The sequence below is a fragment of the Pseudochaenichthys georgianus genome, chromosome 5 (genome assembly GCF_902827115.2).
Source record: "Pseudochaenichthys georgianus chromosome 5, fPseGeo1.2, whole genome shotgun sequence".
Lineage (NCBI taxonomy): Eukaryota > Metazoa > Chordata > Actinopteri > Perciformes > Channichthyidae > Pseudochaenichthys > Pseudochaenichthys georgianus.
This window is the reverse complement of record NC_047507.1, coordinates 4,338,305-4,347,531: the sequence shown is the minus strand read 5'-3', so window position 1 is coordinate 4,347,531 and position 9,227 is coordinate 4,338,305. Positions and strand designations below refer to the sequence as shown.

General features: G+C 42.6%; 1 long non-coding RNA gene across 1 annotated transcript; it reads left to right on the top strand.

Annotated features, from left to right (window-relative positions):
* Positions 1-334: 334 nt before the first annotated feature.
* Positions 335-1,230, top strand: LOC139433841 (uncharacterized). The gene is made up of 2 exons (XR_011643243.1): positions 335-732; positions 1,007-1,230. It is a non-coding gene; the product is annotated as an uncharacterized lncRNA (long non-coding RNA).
* The last annotated feature ends 7,997 nt before the right edge of the window (positions 1,231-9,227 follow it).

Sequence of the window (9,227 nt, the reverse complement as noted above, 5' to 3'; positions counted from 1 at the left end):
GCCTACAGGCAGCGTTTCCGCGGCATGAAGAAAGCTTCTGGCCAAACATACGTGGACTTCGCGAGGGAGAAGAAAGTCCTCTTTGACAGGTGGTGTAGAGCATGTACAGCGGATGACATAGCTTCAGTATGTGAGCTGATGCTGTTGGAGGAGTTCAAAAACTGTGTACCGGAGCGTACGGTAGTCTACCTGAATGAGCAGAGGGTGACTACCCTTCAGCAGGCTGCCACTCTGGCAGATGAGAGTGCGCTGATACACAGGAGCGTTTTGTTTCAGCAGGACCCTCCTCAGCGGGACCCTCCTCAGCGGGACCCTCCTCAGCGGGACACTTATCGGAGAGCTCCTGATAATGATGTTCCCTGTGCCAGTGTTCCATTGTTAGGTCCCAGGATAGACAGAGCGTGTTATTTTTGTCTTGACCCAGGTCACATGATAGCAGACTGTGCAGCTTGGAAGCGAAAGCAGGCCACCACTATGGCGGATGAGGAAGGGCTTGAGCTATCACACAGTGGTGTTTTGGCTCAGAGCGATTCTCCTCATCGTGTTGGTTTCCGGAAAACTCGTAACAGGCGTGCCACACAGGCTCATTCTGTCTTCTCTTCCAGGACCCAAGAAAAAGAGTGTTTCTTTTGTCTTGATCCTGGTCATCTAGAGGCAGAGTGTGTAGCTCGGAAGGAGCAGCGGCTCTGGAAAAGCCAAAAGACCGGCACCCGGTTGCGATGCGACAGAGTGGTGAGTTGCAGTTGAGTTCTGCATCCGTCTGTGACAGTGCTGTGGGTGTGGGTGTTTCCGTCTCTGAAGCGGTTGGTGTGGACCTGGCTCAGAGCGATGTGGATCTGTGTTCAGTGAGTGGGGTGTGTGTTGTGTGTGTTCCATGTGTTGCTCCGGTGTTGGCTGCTGGTGAGCAGTATAAGGTGTGTTTTATGGGGGGAAGTGTTACGTGCCGTAGTGTGTGTGTGTGGTCGTGTGTGTGTGTTTTCCTCTCTCTCCCTCTGATTGTCCCCAGGTGCAGCCTCCCCCCAGGTGATCCGAATTAACAATCAGGACTTCCATATAGGACCGGAGGAGGACGGCAGTGAGGGCCTTCTTTCTCTCCTTCTCGTCTGGCATGTGTGCAGCCTGTCTCTGTGTGAGACCCAGCATAGTTGTGTTGTTTGTTGTACGTTTGTGTTGTACTTTGGCTGGTGAGCCGCCTTACTTATTGACGCATTAAAACCTCACTTAAACTCCTTCGGCATTCCGTTTCCTCTCCTTTTTCTCTCGTCCGGCTGTCTGGTGTGTCGCTACTTCCCTTGGTACCCCTAGCTCTACAAGGGAACGTAACATTTGGTTTAATACTTTTTTTACGCTGCATCCTAGTAAAGAAAACACAACTAGCTTCTTTGGAAACAAGTGTCAGGCAATGAAAAACCCCAGGTGCTCTGCAACACTTACCCAGGTTGTTCGATATCAGGAGGTTCATAATGTAACACTTGGTGTCCCACCGGATTAGGCTGTAATTACATGAAATGAATACTTTAATTATGTAGACACTTCTGATAACTGCATATTTGCCCTTGGTGTAGCTTGTATTCCTGGATCCTAAGCACATTCTCCACAGATCATGAAACTGAAATCTACCCCGGACACTTCCTTTCTATTTTGGGGGCCTGGAGAGTCACAAGGGAGTCGACTATTGATAATGGTGTGCCTACCGCAGGCATACCTTCCTCTGGGACTTGTCCTTTTATGAATGGCCCTTGGAGTTATCATCTGTAGAGATAATGACTTCTCTTTCTTTACACTGCTTTGCTGGACAAGGTCCTCAAAATGAGGTCGGAAACCTAGTTCCTGCTCTCTTTTGTCTGGACAAGGAGAAAACCGCCGCAAAAATGTGTCACATCTCAGTGTATTAAGAGTATTATCATGCTGGACGTACAGAGTTGGACGTGAGGTGAGAGGGCTGCTACATTTTAATTTAGAAGACTAATTTATACTTTTACTAAGCAAACCGATAAGTGATTGTTCACTACAAGCAGATAGGACTGAAATAATAATGTCATCCAATTCCTTTTTCTTATCTCTATCTCTCTCAGAAGGAGCTTAATCGCTTCATCTGTTTATCATTCGTGACTTTAATATTAGCACAGGGTTTAAAGGATCTTTCTTCCCTTGTAGTTCAATGCGATTGTATTTATCTTGAGTACTTTTAATGGACTTATCTTTAATCTTTGTGTCTTGTTTTTCATCTACATTTGTATGGCCCAGAACTCAATTAGAAAAATAAATTAAGCTCAAAGTCGTTACCTTGAGTTAAAAAAAGGTAGTGTAGGGTGTCGTGAAGGGGTGACGGCATGAAGCACCTTCATTTAGATGTGGGTCAAATGTGGAAGGACTTTCAGACAAAGTCAAATGTTTTGCCTATTCGAATAACAGAAGAAAGAGATGGACCATTTGTTATGTAGTGACTTAGAGTTTAATGAAATAAATCTTTGAACGTTTTATAACCCGTTAATTAAAATCCTTGTTATTGTATCAGTTTAATTCATTTTTTTTTTATTTAGACTTTTATAAGTTACAAGTATTCCTATTACCCCAGCTTTCCAATGAATGGATCAACACTGAATTTTCCCTTTTCTCAGGGTTGCAGGTGTCCACGCGGCCAGAGTGACATCAAACTATTGGAGAGGATATTTTGTTCTATCAAAAGAGACGCATTGCTTTCCCTCTTAACATCACTATGTTACACTTGCGCTTCCATTAGCTGGTGCTCCAACACATTGTACTTGATAGGCTTAGGGGAAATGTGTACACGGATGACCAATCAGAACAGACTGGTCTCTGGTTTCAGACAGAGGGTGAAAAGAGGTGCTACAGCATAGGCAGTTACAAAAGATAAATACCTTTTTGAACATTAAAGCATGGAGATATGTCACAGTAGAGACACTAAATAAAAACATAAACCTGGAAATTAGCATAGGGCCATCAAAAACAAATGTATTGGCTATTTCGGGTAGAATTAGGTAGAAACCGAACTAAAAGAGTGTGAATATTGGTATATTCATACACACATCAATGATAATATTTGTTGTATTACTGGTGAATGTGTGATTAAGCAAAATGACCTACCAAGTTTGCTTTTTTTCAAATGTAAAGAGGATAATATGTAGATATTGAGTTGACAATGTGTTTCTGCTGCCCACTAGTGGCCATACAAATCAGTTACTGCAAGTTTTAATAAGTAGGCTACAAGTGGAGTTAGCTTAGTAGTTGCCAGTGGCGGCGCTAGGGGGTGGCTACTTGGGCTCAAGCCCCGGATGTTTTCTGAAAAGCCCCGGATGTTTCACTTGCACAAAAAAAAAAAAAAATTAAATTTTTTTCTTTTTAAAAACGTCTCGGGAGTAATGTGCAGTACCGGAGTCCACCAGAGAGGCATCCGCTGCGGGACATTAGCCTGCGTACTGTGTAGCCTGCCCTGAAGTAGAAGTGATCCTTCCTAGTGCTTGACGAGTTTTAAGCTAATAGCCTATACAGTTATGGATATTAGAAAGTTATTATCATTGAAGCAGGTGCCACAAGCTGCAGCAGTATCAGCAGCTGACAACAATGTCATCACCAGCAGTCAATAAATGGATAATGTTTCCAGTTTGTGAATCTAATGGTGATGTCTGCACTCTGGCTGACTGAATAAGAAGTGAAAAAGAGTGATGTGACGTTAATGTTATAGCTAGTAAACATGGAGTAACCACACTAAGTATATCCTTATGTTAGTATTAGGGCTGCACGATATTGAAACAAACTGACATTGCGGTTTTTTGTACCCTGCAATATATATTGCATTTTTTTTAACCTGTTAAACCCAAAGGTCCCGTACGGCGAGTACTTTACTTTTTTATACGATACAAACCATTTTTACCAAAACAAAACACAAGTCTCATAAGAAGCATCTAAATGACCCCTGATCGAAAAATGCTAATGGCCTTTGGCACAGAACTCAAGATAAAAGTGCCCTTATTACTTATCGTAGCTGCACATACAAGATATCCGATTAAAGCTGAGGTTCCACAGATTATTTAAGTATATAGTATCATCACTGAGTCATCCGAACTCGCGACAGGGGAAGCAAACACAGACATCACAACACGTACCTTTACGGAGCTTCTAGGGGAGATCGTCTCACCGTAGCTGTCAATCTGATCAAAAGACGTGTTCAATGGCATTAAAACAAGAACAAACGCGGCTGAATCGGTTAATCCATAGGTTTTTAACTTCTCTGTATAAATTGTTTCATTTATAATCCATAATTCCATTTTTATGTAAAAATCGCAGAGCAAAAGTTAGCTGCTAATGGTAGCCACCAGAGTGGCTGCTGCTTCCGGTCTTGGCTCTGCGGCAGTCTAACACACACATTACCAAATAAGGAGTGAGAGTGAGGCGTAGCCAAAATCGCAAGCTGCATACACTCTGGTGGCTACCATTAGCAGCTAACTTTTGTGCTCCGATTTTTACATAAAAATAGAATTATGGATTACAAACAATTGCTTCAAAGCCACAGATACATTATTAACCTATGGATCAACCGATTCAGCTGCGCTTTTTGTCGTTTTAATGTCATTGAACACGTCTTTTGATCAGATTGACAGCTACGGTGAGACGATCTCCCCTAGAAGCTCCGTAAAGGTACGTGTTGTGATGTCTGTGTTTGCTTCCCCTGTCGCGAGATCGGATCGCTTAGATACTATACTTAAATAATCTGTGGAGTCTCAGCTTTAATCGGATATATTGTATGTGCTGTTTCGATAAGTAATAAGGGTATCTTTATTTAGAATTATGTGCTAAAGTGCGTCAGCATTTTAAAAAAAAATGAATAAAACCGCACGTCCCTGCGGTGTGAATATCGCGCATGCGCATATCGCGGTTATCGCCATGACACGGTATATCGTTCAGCCCTAGTTAGTATGTATACAGAACATGACTAAAAATTATCCTAAAATGTAACGTTAACCCTTCATACCTCAGTCTACTTTTAAGACACTAAAATAACGTATTCCATTTTTTATTTTATTTTCGCGCGTGGAATTATACCGGCTCTCGTTTCAGTACACATAACAACGGAACTGACAGGCAGCCCTCTGAATCAGACTCCGATTGGCTGTGACTGCATCCAATCAGAGTGTCCGATTCAGAAACGTGACTCTTACACATTTTTTACGTCACAAACAAAGATGGTGGATGAGAATAGATCTATACAACGATAAGCAATGCACCAGAATCAAGGTGAGACTATCTGCATCCTTTAAAACTCTACGCACATTCGTTTCACCTTAATAAGTAAACGACTATTTGAGTGAGTTAAGGCATTCGTTTGCTTCATTAAAGGGTGTTAATGAGTGTTTTCCAGTGCCTTTTGTCCGCTTTAAGGTGTTATTAAGGTAGGGTTAATGTTGCTCTCAAAGTGCACCAGATTGATGCTTTCAACTTCAATATTTAAAAAAAAATCTTCTAGCACTGTACCCCTGCACCCCCCCCCCCCCCCCCAACAACTCCTGGGCTAAGCCCCGGATCTCCTACAATCCTAAATCCGCCACTGGTAGTTACGGCAACACTTGAGAAGATTGGTTTGAATTAATAAATTAAATAATTGACTTTAAACTAATTATAATGAGCGTAAACTAATCATTCTAATCAGGGTCCTTTTCCAGAAAAGTGGATGATTCAAAAGTCTACACACAAAGAAAATATGAGACCTAAAAACTCAGAAATATCATCTGTCAGTTTTTGTCTTTTTTAATCATTGAGAGCAAAGACACATTCAGCAGGTTGTGAACACTCTTCAAAACGATTCAACAAAATACAAATGTATATCAAATTAAATATGTTAATTAAATAAATGACCCAATACAATTAGGTACCTAAATATAATGAGGACACATTCTTATATGCGATGAAAAATGATCCCTTAATCCGTGGCAACAAAATAACACCTTTGAACACCTGTCAACCATTCATTCTAATGGTATTGGATGGACATGTGTATAGGTTCCCATGAAAACATGTTTTATTGAGCAGCATATTGCCTCCAAATTCTCGACATGCATGTTCCAGATCAGATGGGATGGGGAGGAAACTGTTGGATATAGTTTGATATGAGGGGGCTGGATCTCGCTGTCCTTTATTGGCGAGGAACAAAAGCCAGACGCACTTTGGAGTTCAGTGCCGGGACGTAGCAGTCCTCTCATCTCACACTCGGTGCTCCGCCCGACCTCCTCTCTCCTCTGCCTGCTCTCGTGTCTCCTCTCCTGAACAGGTAAGGCATACTTCAAAGTTATTGTGCTATGCAATAGTGTGTGCGATATTTTCAAGCGATTGTTTGTGTGTGTGTGTGTGTGTGTGTGCGTGTGTGTGTGTGTGTGTGTGTCTGCACGCTGCAGAGCAATCACTGCCTCCCCTTGCTTTGCGTTAGCACAGGTATCGTGCGACTGTAGGGGGCTAGGTGTCGTCCCCCCTACGGTGCGCGTTATACTTCCATTCATCCACATTTCGTGCGTTTTAAAGAAAGTTTGGGCTGGCAGTGTTTTCCGTACCGGAGTGAAACATCGTGATCCTTTGCGCATTCCGCCAGGCTGATGCGCACAGTTAGAGAGGGTTTGGCAGCCCGCGTTGTGGAGGTGGGTTTCCGTTAATGCAAGAATAAGTCGGTTTGCAAGGCACTCATGAGGTGTGCACATCATCTATAGGGGAAGAAGGGAAGTGCACTGTTCCCTCTCCTCATCCATCACTATTTAGATGATCGTGACGCGCGTGAGTCACCTGCAGCGAGAGATCAGAGATTGTGCACAGATGCTTCACTACCCAAGCAGGAATCAATCTCACGTGGTATTATGATAAATAGAGAAATGCATATATATATATGACATCCAAATAAGTATAGCATATGCTTAATATTAATTCAAATTAGATTGTGATAAAGACAGATATTAAATAGCCGATGAGTGCACACAGTGTTTTATCTGGATACTAGGTGTGTGTGTGTGTGTGTGTGTGTGTGTGTGTGTGTGTGTGTGTGTGTGTGTGTGTGTGTGTGTGTGTGTGTGTTATGGATGTGCTTGCAGTTTATGATGTTTATCTCATATTTGAAGTGCTGTAGTCACAAGGTACCTCCATTCATGTAAGGCTTGACTAGGTTTTTGTGCAGTTTGGATCATTACAAATAAAATGACCCCCCCCCCCCCCCCCTCCTCACACACACACAGGCACACTAACACAAACTTACACACTCACTCATCGCTTTCCCACTCAGGAAGCTACTCCTGCATAATAAATGTGCCATTAGCCATTCTCATTCAAATGCAAGCCCCCTTCACCCACAAAAATGTATTCAGTGATCAGACTGCTCCGACATTTAGTCCACTGAAATGATGATTAATATTCCACTTTGTGGCTTAATTTCCAAGCATTGCCTTAATAAACCTGCCACGTTCACGAAGCCCCGTCGATTACTCTCAGGAGGGTCATCTGGAATACATATGGGCCCCTTAAGACCCTCATCACCACATTATGACAGAGAGGCAGAGACAAAAAAAGAGACAATCAGTGAATTAGAAACTCATCCGTTTTCCACCCCAAATGTAGTCTGCATAAAAACAACTGTCACCTCAACATTGAGCGTAACTGTTGCTTTGAGCCAAACTTCAGACCTGAGGTGACGGAACCTTCTAAGTCGCTCCACGCTCCTTCTGAAAGGCCATCGCCAACGATATCAGACTGTCAAGCACCCTATCGTCCTTGAACTAACTTATTCAAACTGGCTTTTTGCTGAATCACTTCTTCCCCAGTTTTGCTTTCTGATCGATAGTTTGGTTTTCTAACTCATTTCATTGCATCTTGTTTTTTTGCATTTCTGTATGTTCAAATGCTTGCATTGTGAAGTGTCTTTGAGTGCTTAAAGAAGAGCTATACAAAAGCGTTATCGATATGCATTGCCAAATTATTAACATAAAGCAATGTTTCCCAGTTGGGTGCATTCGAGTGTTTTGGGGTACCCTAGCTAAATTCGGGCTCATTAAATTCCCCGTTAATTAATTCAACAAAAGTGAAATTATGACAAAATTCAAAGATGTATTTCAATAGGATTTTAGGGCTGCACAATCAATCAATAAATGAATTGCAATATAGACTTGTGTAACATCTAGACCGCAGTTGAGACAAAGCCCAATGTTTGGAAAAGGCAAAGTATTTTTCGTTGCTATAATTTTGTGTTGCTGCAAAGAAGGCATCCAAATATTTTCAACAGACTTTCTAAATAATCCCTGTTTGGTACACACCATTTTTATAATAATGTGAACAGCATCTCACAAATCAAAGCGCAATTGCAGGCATTTTTTCCAAATTGTGCCGACCTTGTGATTTTACACCAACATTTCCCCATACTCATAAATCAGTAGTGCTGTCGCCCTGCTTACTCGGAGGATGAGGTTAAGGCATCCTACATGTCAGTGCATTCCTCCGCATTTCTGAATATAAACTTGTTTTTTTGGGTTATCGCCTCGTGCTGCCGGGTTCTCGGGTGCTCGGCAGCTGCAGTCTGAACAGGTAGGCAGCGCGGGCTGAAGGCTAATCTTCACAGGGGTGATAGAGATAACAGTGATGTATGGAGCGGATGGGGTGGTTTAACACCCAGAGCCGACTGTTGTGTAGCGGGGTCAGGCCTGTGATACCCGAGCACTGCTTCAGCCCAGATACTCTCATGCCTGGGATGTGGCTTGCCTTAATAGCTGCAGGTGGATGCAGGCGAGTATTCACAGCCCGCAGACGCCTTGATGAATGCTGTGTTGCTGCTCAGGCATCTGTCATTCGCGTCGCCTCTCCAAGTAAAATAGTTCCTTGGCCGGCAGCCAGACAGGCAGCTGTGACATGGTTAGGTTGCATTTTACTGTAAAACTGATGGCAGTGTTTTTCCTAAAGGGAAAGGCTCTACGTGGAAAGGATTCCAGGGGCATAACCGCACCTCTACTGAACATTAGTGTGAAGTAATGACCGTGTAAATATAGATTTTATGATCTAGCACATGTATAATAAGCCATTGATGGAAAGTGAGGTGAAGGGAGGTCGCACTCAAATGCATTTTTGGTAACAATTTATATGGCATTCATGCCTACAATGCAATAAAGACATAGTTATAACTATAATTATACAGATCTAATACATTTGAAGCACTCGTAAATATTTATAATGCTCCATGACAATGG